Source organism: Rhipicephalus microplus, chromosome 2, assembly GCF_043290135.1.
Source record: "Rhipicephalus microplus isolate Deutch F79 chromosome 2, USDA_Rmic, whole genome shotgun sequence".
Classification (NCBI taxonomy): Eukaryota; Metazoa; Arthropoda; class Arachnida; order Ixodida; family Ixodidae; genus Rhipicephalus; species Rhipicephalus microplus.
Window position 1 is genome coordinate 142,052,563 of NC_134701.1, and position 14,256 is coordinate 142,066,818.

The following is a 14,256-nucleotide window of genomic DNA, read 5'->3' on the forward strand; positions in this document are numbered from 1 at the left end:
AACGATCTCATGCTTGTCAGCAGGTCATGAGCAACTTTCCATCGGGCTCATGCAACCGTGCACAGAGTTTGCTGGCCGCTGAGACTTTGAAGCGATATAGTTTGGTACCTACACTTCATGTCAAAAATGTCGCGCACTGCTACTCGGCGCAGCCACGCATATGTACATATACCGACGTTTTCAAATACTTGGCTTGGCTTGTGTTTTGAGAGAATAACGATGCCAGAACCAGCCACCCATGACTTGGGCAGAGGTGTACACAACGTAGTACACACACAGGAAAAGTGTGTAACGCCACATCATGTCATCGAAACAGCTTGGTATTTTCAAAGCTAGTTGAAAAAGCTGATGATTAAGGTGGCTGAGCATAGATACAAAGCTTCTGTGAAAGCATAATGAGGGCTTTCAGAAAGCCCAAGAGGGGCTGGCGGCATCGTTATTAATTTTCAAGTTACTGGCAAAAAGGTACATCCTTTCAGAAAAAAAAAATGCTGGTTGTAAAATTATTATGTGCTTTTGGGATTAACTGCTGCAGCTACAAATATTACAAAGAAAGATTTTTGTTGCACAAAAAAAAGGGGTGGGTGTCAAGAAAAATCAGTCATCAGTCCCTTTGTAATTGATCAAATAGGGCATTAACAAATGACGTTATCAGGCCCATCACTCAATTTCTTTTGCAACATTTGGCATAATAAGAAGTTACATTCTGATATACAATTTTTAAAATTTAGCCTGCGATATGGCGCCAACACACTTTAGACAGTCCTACACAGTAGTATTTCCTCTTATTCCGAGCATTTAAATAGGAACAAGGCATCAAATGCCTCGAAAACTCAATAATTTACAAAGTGCAATGAGGCATAACTGACCAAGCAATGAATGGTTATAAGCTGAATTGACGCAAAGAGCTTCAGTACAAAAAGGACAATGATAAAGCTAACAAAAGTCAATAGAAAAGAAAAAAAAGAGCTCCATGAAAGTTCGCAAGTACATAGCACAGAGGCACCAACACAAACATATTATGAAGAGACGTCATATCATTTATGAAGCAACACTATCAAATGCACTAGTTGCACAGATGAAGGAAAAGTAAGAAAGATATAGTCCTTAATGAAAACATTTCACAGTCTTTTTGAGCACATACTTGGGTCCTTATTTCCTTGCACAGCTTCTGGTCGTGGCTGGAATTCGATCCTGGAACTAAAAGAAAGGTAGATATCACCATCCACTTGTGACTTCGGAGTCTTCTGATAGCTGATCACATGTAGCTAGCAGGGAGAGAGTGAAACAAAATATTACTAATAACAAATAAAACCACCAGCAGAATAACGAGATCTACAAATATTTCTGGTATCTAAAGGGCAGCATTGAGCTACCTTTGAAATTTGAATCAGCTATTATAGGATACAGCTTTATAGGGTGCCAGCATTTTGTACATGAAAAGAAGGTGTACCTACTTCTACTCCAATAGGCATTCAACACTGGAATGACATCATGATTTTGATGCACAGCGATTGTGATGCACAGTCGGCGGCGCGGGGTGAATTTTCTGCCGCTGTCCAGCATGTCCTGTAGCTTTCCTATTAGAAGAGCTATACGAACCAATTGAGACATAAACTCGCATTAATTGCAAGCCAGGCCCAACACTGAAAAAAAAAAAAAAAAGGTTGGTGCGACGTGCTATGAGGGATCATGCGATCGTAACTGCACCGTCTATTTCCGCAAAAACCAAGCTAGCTGTAAACGAAACTTTTTTAGAATTGCATGTGGTACAGTCTCGATTATGTAGGGCGGTTCTCCTGCTTTACGTGGGTGCATTATAACACTTGCCTTTGAAGGCATCTTACATAGTAGGCCAGTGCTAGATGCCGCAGTGTTGGATGTATGTAATGCAGCCTGGTGTCAGCGTTCACATGTGTACATAGGGTAAGCAGCTGCGTGAAGCTTGAATCATCAAACAGAGAGGCAGTAAGCAGCCATCGGCTACAATTTGTATGTGCAGCCACCACTTCTGTGGCCACTATTTTTGTTACTACTGCATTAGGTTACGATGTTTGGTATCCTGGAAGTAAGATGCAGTACCATTTTTCGAGCCTAAAAGATGGTGCTCGTGTGAAACAGTGGAATTCCGTAGTATACAGACAGGATAACATCCTGAAGTTGATAGATTATGCCATAAAAAGACCTCTTATGCCAAAGGTGTGCCCATGGGTGAGCATTTTGAAATGCCCTCACATGCACCAAGGCCATTCTTTTAAAACATTTTGTGCTAAAGACTTATCAAACTGCTGCTTAACTGTATATATGTCCAGAACTCTTAAAGCATAAGGCAAAGGGACATTCCCTTCACCATTGTAAAGAAAAAAAAATGGTGCTTTTCAGTTATTTACCTTTCTTAAAAACCCAAATGAGTGACATTTATAATAGGCTACAGTATGACTTGTTGCCTAAGGTAAGTCAATCAAAGGTGAAAAGTTAGATGCGAAGACGCATGTTAAGAACAAGGTTTTCTTGGCTCGAAAGGTGCAGGTGCTTCTTTTCAGGCCTGCCGAGAGACATACTTAGTAATTTTATCTCTCACTTTTGTGACTTTATCAGTTCGAAATTGTGAAAAGCACAGTTTTTTTTGTAACTAAAGAGAATTTAAAAAATCTTTTAGGTGTAAGTTGCAAGTTTATTTTTTTAGTGCTCAGAGTCTCGTAAATATTGATAAAAAAATAAACATCATGCTAGTGCTGCCAGAAAGGCAGCAGTTGACATTTACTTACAAAATGCATTAATTTCAAACTTTGTAATGTCCACCCAATTATTACATTCTTCACTATGAATTTCGGAGCATCACTTAAGTCGACACATGGGTAAACCTGCATAGATAATAAATGCAGCTTATGTCTAGGAGTTAGAACAGTGGAAGGGTGCCACGCATGGTTCTACACAAGACATACGAGTACCACGACTATGAGTTGGTGAGTGAATGTTTTTTTTTTATTTTCGTATATTGCAACGTGAATTTACGAAGTCATGAAATGGCAAGTGCCCTTACAGTGCTGTAACACTGTTCATTAGATTTTAAGGGAGAGAGAAAGAATAAAATGAAGGAAAGGCATGATGGTTAACCTGAAATTGGGGCATCTGGTTAGTTACTCTATACCAAGGAAAGAAGAATGGGGAATAAAGATGGGAAACAAAGCGAAGAGTGAAATAGACGCGTAAAAGAGAAAAAAAAAAGTGAGCTGGGGTGCTATAGCCTATTCAATAGGCCACTACTACGCAAAAAGTTCAATGAGGCCTTCACTGATTTTCTGTGCGAAGACAGAGTATGTCGCCTTTCAAGCACTGACTGTTCTGACAAGGGTCTGTCGTCAAGAAGAGCTAACGCAGCAGCTAGCTGCCGTCTTTGCACGCTGTAATGAGGGCAGTGACAGAGAATGTGCTCTATCGTTCCATCACTGCCACAATGGTCACAAGAAGCACTGTCTTCCACTTAGATTTTCAAAAATACCAAGCAGCCCAATATGGCAGCACTGTTGCCCATCTGTAAAATGATCAACACTGTGCAGATGTGCAACAGTGATGGGTCCTTTGACTAAGGCTGGCAAGGTCTCTGCCTAGATGGTGCTGATCTCACCGACATGCTGGCATCCTCTCTGAGAATATTGCAGAATGTTGCCTTGATTGTTCTCCAGGAGCCTGGTGCTGAGGCAAAGAGCAAGGTACCAGGGCCAGATTTCAGATGTCCTCCAGTTGGTCACCAGTAGATCTTACAGTGGGCCTGAAACCATCAGCTGAAGGCCATTTCAAAATGACCCTGAGATACTGAGCACTCTCATGTAAGCAGCACATGGCTTGCAGCAACCAACAGAGCGTTAGCGAAAGTTGCTTTGCTACGAAGACAAACGTTATCGCTCAATGAGTGTTGAATGCAGAGAAAGCTGTGGCACTGAACAGTGAGTTGTTACGTTTAAGCTGAATGCGCACGACTGAGCAGCTAACAGGAATTTTCGTTCACACATGGCATCAGCAGTGTGTCGTAACTAAACAAAAACAAACAATACTTTCGGCTGTAACATAAATGCTATAATTTTTTTGTGGAGTGAAATATTTTTTATTGGTTTTCGATTCAAGAGAAAACTTGGTGATCTGGAAGAACCGAGATGGTGCAATAAAAGCATTAATTCATACCTCAGGGAACAGTACTGGCACATGTCTCAGGCTGCGATTCTAAACATGAGTTGAAATTTCAGCAGGTATGAAAAGAGCAGCAGCTAGTGACATATATATTATCGAAAGTGGCACTAGGCGTGCTAGCCACACTAGGCAGCGCAGAAGTTTGTTTTACCAGAACAGCTGTCTCGCATATCGAGAGTTCACTTTATGACTTGCTTCTTCCGAGATCATGCTGACTCCCTTGTCGCAAATAAAGCATCCAGCCTGCTAAGAGAATTCGTCACTCATTTTTGAGGCAGAATAAATACTTTGATTTTACCATTACCTTAACTTGAATTTTTTTTTGCGCATAAATAAAAACTGCAATACATCAGTATGGATCATTTCTTCGTCGTTCCAGAATGAAAATGAGACAAAGCTTTTTTTTTTTATTCAATATAACAAAACTAGAACCAAGATCACAAATATATTGTTCCAGCATCTTGGGCATCAGTATTGCAGAGAGGACTACCATAGAGAAGCACAGATTGAATTGCAATGTGCAGATTGAGAAAGCAAATGCTTGTTCTTGCCATTCTATAATGCAAATTCTATACTTTTGGGAGACACACAACTGCATTGAATAACTACATATCATTGAAAACAATTGTGAAAAAGTATCTAGATGAATTAATCAAATGGTTTCATGAAACTATCTTCCAAACGAAGCATTATAGCACTGACTTCCAGCACTGACAAGGCAAAGAGCTGCTTTTGGCAGATATCACGCCTCAAGTACTTTTGCCTAATTGACAATGCTGACAAGAAGTAGAGAAGATAAACATTGTGCAGTGTCTACCAGTCTGTAAAAATACAGTGGGAAAGGATATGTGCTGCAACCCTGATGAATGGCTCTCTGTTGAAACAAGACCATTATCTTGTCAGGATGGCCACAAACGAAACATTGAGTGCTTTTGAAAGCCGAAGCCTATTTTGAACACGAGCGCAACAATGTCGTATACAAAGGGTAATGTCCAATGACCCCTAAAGCTCCACAATCTTACGTGAAGGAGAAGCTACATGTAACACATGGGCATTAAGGGTACACTACTACATGCCCAAGATTGCACATGGACACTCATGAACACTGAAACGAAACATCACACTGAATCATGTGGAATGTGTCAACATCATCCACTAACATAACAAAGTACACTAAAGCTATTCATCCATGACCAAATTTACCCTGATAAAAAGGTACCCCAGTAAGATGGCATATTCAATTGCACAAGGTGCAAGTGGATGAAAGCACTGCTTAGAACGAAAAACAGTACACCTTTGGAAAGTGCCTCAAACATTCGTGATGGTGCATCAGAAGACTTGGACACCAGAGACGTGGTGCAAGCTGCTAAGGTGGCCATTCAGCACAAAGAACACACATGAGTTGCAGCAGCAGACAGACCAGGCATCAAGTGCTGCAAATTTCAGCCATGCAGTGTCACCACCCTTTCTTTAGGCAACCCTTTCCCCACAAGCTGCTTCCAGTGCAGCTCCCAGCGCATCTCTCAATTAAGACCAGTGTGCAGCTCATCTCACGGAGACGCACAGCAGTCGGCATCTTGCTCACTTGCTTGCTTGGCTCTTGTGATTTGACTCTTACCCAGTTCGGAGGCTTGGCGATGAAACCAGCAATTACTTTTTCTGAAATGCTTTTTTCTTTTTTGTATATGCATTTCCTCGCTCTCGGCAGAACCATAGAATTCTGCCCTGTCACACCTTAAACAGATCCCTACAGCATCTGGAACATATTTTTTGTGTACCAATAACGTTGCAGTGTGGCAACGTTATACAGAGATTTTTCGAATAGTGTATGCAAAGTTCCTGTCGCTGCCACTGCGCATGGGTCCTAATGCTACCGCCGTTAGTGTTTGCGATTGCTGCCACTGCGAATGCGTCATAACGCTAACCGCCATTAGTGTTTGCGGTCCACCCGCAGAAAATGCAAAATAGCGTGCGGCCCACAAAGCCCTTTGCAGTGATCTCGAGGAGATCACGCGCTGCCGGGGAAAAAAACACTACTCGAAAACTCCAACGGTGACCATACGCAAATGCTATGCTTGCAACGCCCGCTAACTTAGCGTACGCTAGTTGAAAACTCCCTATTTTTCGAGCATGTCATGAGCACTGCACTGGCGGTTTAGGATCCTCTGTATTGCGGTTAGGAAGCAACCGCTTCGTTTTTCAACTGTTGCTCCCAAAGTCATTGTGTTCATCTAGCTGCATTTTTCCAAACACAATAACGCATTGCATTGTGGCAAATGATCTAAAATATTTAAGACAGTATAGACAGTCATACTCCATCAAATTCCCCACTGAACCTTTCAGCAAGTGTCGTGACGCTCGTGACTCATTGCACCGGTTTCTTACTGCTGTACTTGATAATAAACAGAGCACCTTTAAGGCTCTCTTCAAGGTGGTGGTTAAAACTTTATTCGTCAGAAGGCCGAAAAGTAAAATAATATTTTTAAAAATTAAAAAGCCGCGTTGTGGGCGGCCTTCAGGCTGCCGGCTATGGCGTCCAGGCAGTGCCTAGCCGCGATGTCCTCCGCCCAAGTCACCAGCCGAAGTTGCAGGTCCGGTCTGGTGCTGGACAAAGCAGCCTCCCACTTCTGCGGACTTCTGAGGTACTAAGAGGCAGGGGGCAGATGTGCCGGACAGGAGTAAAGTATGTGCTCATAGTTGGCGATTGAGCTGCCACATAAGCGGCAGGCCGGCGAGTATGTTCCGGGGTGGAAGAGGGCAAGATGTGAAGGAGTAAGGAAGGTGCAGGCCTGAAGTTGGCGCCCCAGGGGTTGTTGGTGCTGGGAAAGGGATTGGTGTGGTGGGGGGGAAAGTGAGGCGGGACAGGCGGTAGTGCAATATGATGTCGTGGTACGTGAAAAGCGCGTCTCGCGTATTCATCACGGGCGGGGGCGTGCTTGCTCGGTCGGTCAAATCGCGAGCGATAGAATTGGCCGCCTCGTTGCCTGGATGATCTGCATGAGCAGGTACCCAGATGATATAAATGGGGCAAGAGGAAATGGTAATATATCGCAGGATGCGTGTGGCTGGGGGTGCCACCCGTACTACCGCATAGTTGTATACCGCGGGTTTAGAGTCGGAAAAAATGTTTTCTGCTGAGGTTTGTGTAATGGCGATGGTAATAGATGCCTTTTCAGCCACAACAGGCGGTAATGATAGGTCGGAGGGAGTTGTCGGTGACTGCGAGGGCGTGGGCTGCGTATTGGCGATACGGGGCGGCGTCCACATAGGCCACGTCGGGTTGGCTTCCGAACTTACGCCAGAGCGCGGAGGCTCGCGCTGCTTTGCGGGAGGGGTGGTGTTCGGGATGCATATTCTTTGGGAGGGGATCGATGGCTAGAAGGAAAGAGACGTGGGAAGGGATGGGCAGTGAGATGGGAAGAGGCAAAAGAGGGGAGAGTTTAAGGTTGGAGAGAAGTGCGCGACCTGACTGTGTGAGAGAGAAACTGAGGAGCTGGGCCGTGCGATGGGCCTCCGTCAGCTCCGTGAAGGAGTTGTAGACACCTATCGACAGTAGCCGATCCGTTGAGGTAGATGTGGGAAGGGACAGGGCTGACTTATATGCCTGTCGAATAAGGCAGATGACTTTGTCTTGCTTGGTGCGAGAAAGGAAGAGATACAGTAGAGAATAAACAAAGCGGCTGAGAACAAAGGCCTGAACCGGGCGGCAGAGGTCGTGTTTGCCCATGCCATGATGGCGGTTTGCAATGCGGCGTATGAGGTGCATGGTCTGGGGTACAACGTTGCTGAGTTGAGTGATGAGGGTAGTCTGCTTACCATTGGACTGAAGAAAGAGTCCAAAGATGCGAAGGGCAGAGACAAGAGGAAGTGGTGTGCCGTCAACAGAGATGACGAGTGGAGAAGGAGACAAGGGAGCCACTCCCCGAGGCAGGAGGAGCAAAAGCCCTGATTTGGTCGCCGGGCAGCTCCACCCGATAGCTCGGGCTTGAGATGTCACAGCGTCCACACCTGACTGGAGAGTGATCTCCATGTCGCCAAAATTGCCTGTGGTCACCCAAAGGGTGATGTCATCAGCATAGAAAGCATGAGATAGAGCTGGTATTGTGCTAAGCTTGCGTGCCAGTGGGAAGAGGGTAATGTTAAAGAGAAGAGGGGACAGGACAGACCATTGCGGAGTACCCTCATTGCCTAAGGAGTAAAAAGGAGAAGAAAGTGGGCCGTATGAAATTTCTGCGGTGCGGTGGGCGAGGAAAGCGGTGATGTAAGCATGTACACGTGTCCGACGTCAAGGGAGGAAAGAGCGCCCAGAATAGCTTTAGGGTGTACATTGTCGAACGCTTTGGTTAGGTCCAGCGCCAGGATAGCACGAGTGCGTTTTTGGTGGAATGGGTGTAAGACATCTTCAGAGAGCTGGAGCATGACATCCTGGGTAGACAACTGCGGACGAAAGCCAAACATGGAGTCCAGATATAGGTTATGGTCGTCTAGGTATGTTTGGAGGTGGGCCAGGATGACATGCTCGAACAGCTTGCCAAGGCAAGATGTCAGAGAGATCGGACGGAGGTGCTCGAGGGAAATGGGTTTGCCAGGTTTAGGGATGAAAGAGACACGTGCATGTCCAGGAGGAGGGAAGAGTACCAGCCTGCCAGTGTGTGTTGCGAAAGTCGGTAAGGGCTTCGAGGAAGGGGGTATCTAGGTTGCGGAGAGCCTTGTTAGTAATGCGGTCCGCCCCCGGAGCCGAGCTTGTGCAGAGCTTGAGTAGCGCAGCACGAATCTCACACAAAGAAATGTCAGCATGAAGGTCGCTGTTGGAGGAGCCGCAGTAAGCAGGAAGTGGAGTGTGGCGGTCGGTGCAGAGGTAGCGGTTGCGGAGGGTCGCCAAAAACTCAGTATCGGTTAGTAAGGAAGAGTGAAGTAGAAGGGAGACATTCTTGCGCTGGGGTGCTTTGGTATGGGTGGAGTCAAGCAGCACCCTGAGAAGTGACCAAGTGTTGCGGAGGCCAAGATTTCCGGCCATGCGGTCGCACGTTTGACCCCACTGTTGTTGCAGAAGAGAGGAGCAGTGCTCCTCCATGTCCAACGCGAGCCGGGCCAGAAAGGAGGCGCAGGCGGCGATTATGTTTCTGGGCCTGCCATCGGCGGTGGACCTTTGGGTGGCCTCCCAAAGATGCAGCAGACGGCTGTCTGCCGTAGTGGAGTGTGGCGCAGCAGGGAGTGTGAATGTAGCAGTGCGGACATCTGCCAAAATGGTCTCCGTCCAGACTGAGAGGTCTGTGATAGCAGAAGGAGAGGAAGCAGAGAGGTGAAGGGAGCAGAAGCGATCCTAGTCCACTACCTGGGCAAGACGAGTAGAGGAGCGAGCAAGGGAGGGGAGTGGGAAAGTGGCTATCGAGGGAGATACCCATATTAGACCTGGATGAGACAGCTACATTTCTGGCGCGTGCAAGGTTCGAATTGGTGTCTCGTTGGTCACTGGATCCGTTTCTGGTGGGGCGAGTGAAGTCGTTAAGAATCGATAGACGTTCGTTGTGGATGAAGTTCCAGAATGAGTGGCCCTTGCGGGTATTCGGGCGGTAGCCCCAGCTGGTATGGGGGGCGTTAAAGTCGCCTAGAATTACTAGGGCATTGCGGCCGGCACAGGAAAGCACTTTGCGTAGGACGAGAAGTAGAGGGGCAGAAGGAGCTTTGGGAGAGCTGTACACATTGAGGACAAAAAGGCTTGCCTCAGTGCGACGGCGAGGAAGGATTTCAAGGAGGAGATGGGCAAATTCCGGAACATCCAACTGGTGCACCACCGCAGTAAGGTTACGGTGCACCAGCGTTGCAACGTTCAGGTGGGCCTCAGAAGATGGATGAAAGGCGGTGTAATCGCGAAGTTTTACGGGACTTAGTGGTTCCTGAAGTGCTATGACAGAGGAAGTAGTGTCGGGAGGGATATTCTGGAGGTGGAGCAGAAGGGTGCTCCATTTGGCGCGGAACCCCCGACAGTTCCACTGCGAGAGATTAAGGTGTGGGTGGTGCCTGGCTATGATGAATGGCAGGGAGACCGGACGGAGTTTCTGTAGGTGCTGGGGTGAGCGGGGCGGGGAGCGAGCGATGCGCAATGGTGGCTTCAGTGGCGCTTTGTCGGGTCTCTAAGGCAGCTACCCTGGTGTCTAAGGTGGCGAGATGGGAGTCGATGGCGGCCACGCGCGTGTCAATAGGGGCTACACGTTCTTCAAGTCGTGTGAAGCGGGACATGATGCGCTGTTTGAACGACTCCAAGAAGCAGGTTGTTTCGTGAATGACGTCATGCTCGTGTGTGGCGATGGCGTCGGAGGAGGGTTATCGGCGTTTTGCGGGGGTTGATGAGTAGGGGAAGAGGCGCGCAATGATGCAGCCGATGGTGCCGTGTTCACGGACTCCTCAGCTGGTGCAGGTGGAGACGGCGTTTATGTAGGAGTGGGAGCTGGGGAAAGAGGAGGAGCGGGAGATGACAGACGTGCCATCACGGCCTGTACGTGTCAGCTCTTGAATTTGGAGCTGTTGGGCAGTTATAGTGGCCTCGAGAGCCGTGATTTTAGGGTCCGACGTGTGAGGCTGCGGTGTCGAGCTTACCGTTGGTGGGGCCGTGGTGGTGGTGTGAGTGGTGGCGGGGTCGGTGGACGCCTCAGACCTGCGCAGCGGTGGGAAAGAGACGGAGCGGTGAAGGCTGGAAGACCGGGCACAGCGGGATGTAGACTGGTGGCGGGGGCGAGAAGGCCGGGAGCTCTTGAAGATGGGCCCGGTGGGTGGTGCTGGTTCCGGAGGCTGGGGCTTGGAGCTGGACGCGGGTGACGGGCCACTCCTGTCGAAACGGAGTTTGCATGTACGTGAGCCCGTGACGGGGTCTTCTTTGCACAGGATGCAGGATGGGTCGCAGGTCGGGGGCTCAACTCTCTCGTTAGTCTGGCCAGCGGTAGCTGAGGGTCGACTTGGGCTTGATGCAGATGTCCGCGCGATGGCCAGGAGTCCAGCAGTTAATGCAGGCCTCGGCTTTCGGGCGGAACGGGTGGCAGCGGTAGACGCCGCAATTGAAAACGATCGAAGAGGAGAGGATAGTAGTGCCGATAAATGTAATCAGGATGGATTTCGAGCGCGCCCCATCCGGCGCGCGTAGGCGATGGCGTAGGGGTGTTCAAATTCATAGACTGGAGATCTTGGATGATCTCATCCTGTGTTTGGGAGTCAAGCGTTGTAGATGATGCCACGGAGGGCGTTGTCTGGTGCTGCCATGTAGGCATGTAGGGGGTAAGAGATGGTATCCAGGCGGAGTTCAGATGCACGGAGGTAGAGATGTGCGCATGGCTCAGATGGGGTGCTGACAGTGAGTTGTTGCATGAATTGATGCGTACACGGACAGCGGTGCGGGCAGCTGCGTAGTCGATGTTGGCGACACTGCAGAGAGTTTGCAGCAGGTCACCGTTAGTTGTAGTGCGGAGGTCAAGCCCCCCTCCCGGTCTGAAGACGATGTTGGAGTCCTCTGCAGGGAGTTGAGGGAGGGGAGCATGACGACGAGGAGTGGGAGCACTAGGGGTGGTGTTCGGCGGTCGAGGAGTCTCCTGCGACGGGGTCGAGGGAGGCGGCGTCAAAGTGATGGGATGGCGGGCCGCGGCTGCACGGTGTGCTTTCACAGCACGGATGAAGCGTGAGTCAGCTTCAAATTCAGCTGGAGTGATGGATTCACCGTCGACTTGATACTCCATGTCGGCGGCTTGAAGATTCAGGAACACTTTCGGTGAAGGCGGCGAAACGCGAGTGGCGTCAGCCGCTGTTATGACTCAGAACGCGGCTGTGCATTCCGCAGGGGCGAGTAGTCGAGCGGTGCACAATAGAGCGCATCGGCGACGTGGCAAAGCTCAAAAGTGACTCAGAAGTGTCAAAAAACGGGCGTGATTCGGCTCCGAAGGTGTTAAAATTATCTGCTCACCTTCACGGATGCACTGGGGAAGTTTCACGAAGGGCAAAGAGTTGCGGTGAAACGGGCCAGAAGTATGGAGCTCATGCGACGCACGTCTGTCCCCTACGCTGGCTGGGCGCTTTTCCGCTCTCTTCAAGGCCCATTTGCTGCATGACAGCGGCGTAGACGCCGTGGACACCGTATTATACCATGCAGAGCACACTAGAGCACACCTTTCGAACCACAAACCACAGTGTAAGCACCGTAGATTAACAGGAGGTCGTGAGAGTAACATTGTAGTACAGACAGTGTATAGGTGTTCTGTGGTAGTACCATAGTCCATAGAGTTCCTACCACAGAACACCTACTAGTTTGGTAATATCACAGAACACCTATGCACTACCATTTGTAGTACACTGTCCATGCCACAAACAAGAAAGGAAATCCACAAATAAGGCGGAAGGATGAATGGATGAATTGATGTGGCTGTAACTTTAAGATCGGGCAGCGGCTAACGCCACATAACCGTAATACTTAGTGAACCACCAGTTAGATTCATCCTTTTTTTTTTCTCCCTTTAAATAGTGAAATATAGGACTGGTATTTTGCAGTGAATGGTTTAATTTTCCCTCGTGCCTTGACATTAACCACCAACCAGATAACCTTCTTCTCGTTAATTTACCCGCTTAAAGTCTATTTTGCCCTCTCTGTCTCTAAACCCCAGCGCTTTGAAAAACTCTGCGCCATCATCCTGAACTATAGGGTGAAGCTTTTTACAAAACATTATCAAGTGCTCGGCAGTTTCCTCCTCCTCCCCGCACGCACTGCATACTGTGTCTACCCCTTCGTATTTGGACCGATATGTCTTGGTTCGCAATACTCCCGTCCTGGCCTCAAACAGTAGAGAAATACCATGAGTATTATCATAGATCCTTTCCTTGGCAATTCCCTGCTTAAAAGTTCGATAGATTTTTAGTGCGGACTATTAATCATGCCAATTCTCCACATATCGGTCTCCGTTTCCTTCACCTTCTTCTTAACTGATAGTTCTTTTTGGTTTGGCCCCCTGCTGTTTTCTAAGTATTTACCCGTCTATTTTCTGGTTCGCTTCCTCCATTTTGTATCAACATTCTTCATGTACAAGTAGCTGAAAACATTCCTAGCCCGATGCTCCTCCCCCATTTCTCTCAATCGCTTCTCAAATTTTATCATGCTGCTAGCTTCCTTGCTTTCAAATGATGTCCATCCCGTATGACCTTGTACTCCCCGATTTGGTGTATTCCCGTGAGCTCATAGAGCAAGCCTACCTATTCCACGTTGCTTAATTTCTAATATTGCTTGAACTTCTGATCTCATGTACAAGACCACATTGCCGAACGTCAGACCAGGAACCATGACCCCTTTCCATATTCCTCTCACAACATCATACCTATTGTAATTCCACCCAATTACAATACCTATTGTAATTCCACCCAAAAAATTACCAGCTGTGAGCAGGAATCGAACCTACGACCTTCGAATAACGCGTTCGATTCGAAGGTCGTAGGTTCGATTCCTGCTCACAGCTGGTAATTTTTTCATCCACTTTTCTTTCTTCTTTCTTCTTATTTACATTCCATTAGTTCTAATAACTTCCCCTGTACATTCCTTGGCATTACTGTCTGTTATATCTCATTAATATTGTGTTAAAACACGGAAATACGAGCCCTTAGGTATACACTTCTCTCCCTTATTTCATTGAACGAGGGTCTCGTACTGGCCGACTTGGTGTGTTTAGGTTATATAAGAGGGACAATTAATCAGCTGCCCGCTCATAATAAGTTCACATGCTACGTGACGCCAAACATGCGAATAAGAGTGTTTTCACACTCGTTGTTTGGCTTATAGATGGCGCTAACTGTCACTCCTACTTCTAAATTCACATATAAACCCCAAAAAGTCGATGGAGGGACGGCCGCTGTGATAGCTCAGAGCATCGAACGCGTTATTCGAAGGTCGTAGGTTCGATTCCTGCTCACAGCTGGTAATTTTTTCATCCACTTTTCTTTCTTCTTATTTACATTCCATTGGTTCTAATAACTTCCCCTGTACATTCCTTGGCATTACTGTCTGTTAGATCTCATTAATATATATATATATATATATATATA

The 14,256-nt window shown here is 47.5% G+C and overlaps 1 protein-coding gene across 1 annotated transcript in view; it reads right to left on the bottom strand.

Moving 5' to 3' along the window:
• LOC142791888 (uncharacterized) overlaps nucleotides 1-14,256 on the bottom strand; it is a 205,010-nt gene that overhangs the window by 152,461 nt on the left and 38,293 nt on the right. The window lies entirely within an intron of this gene.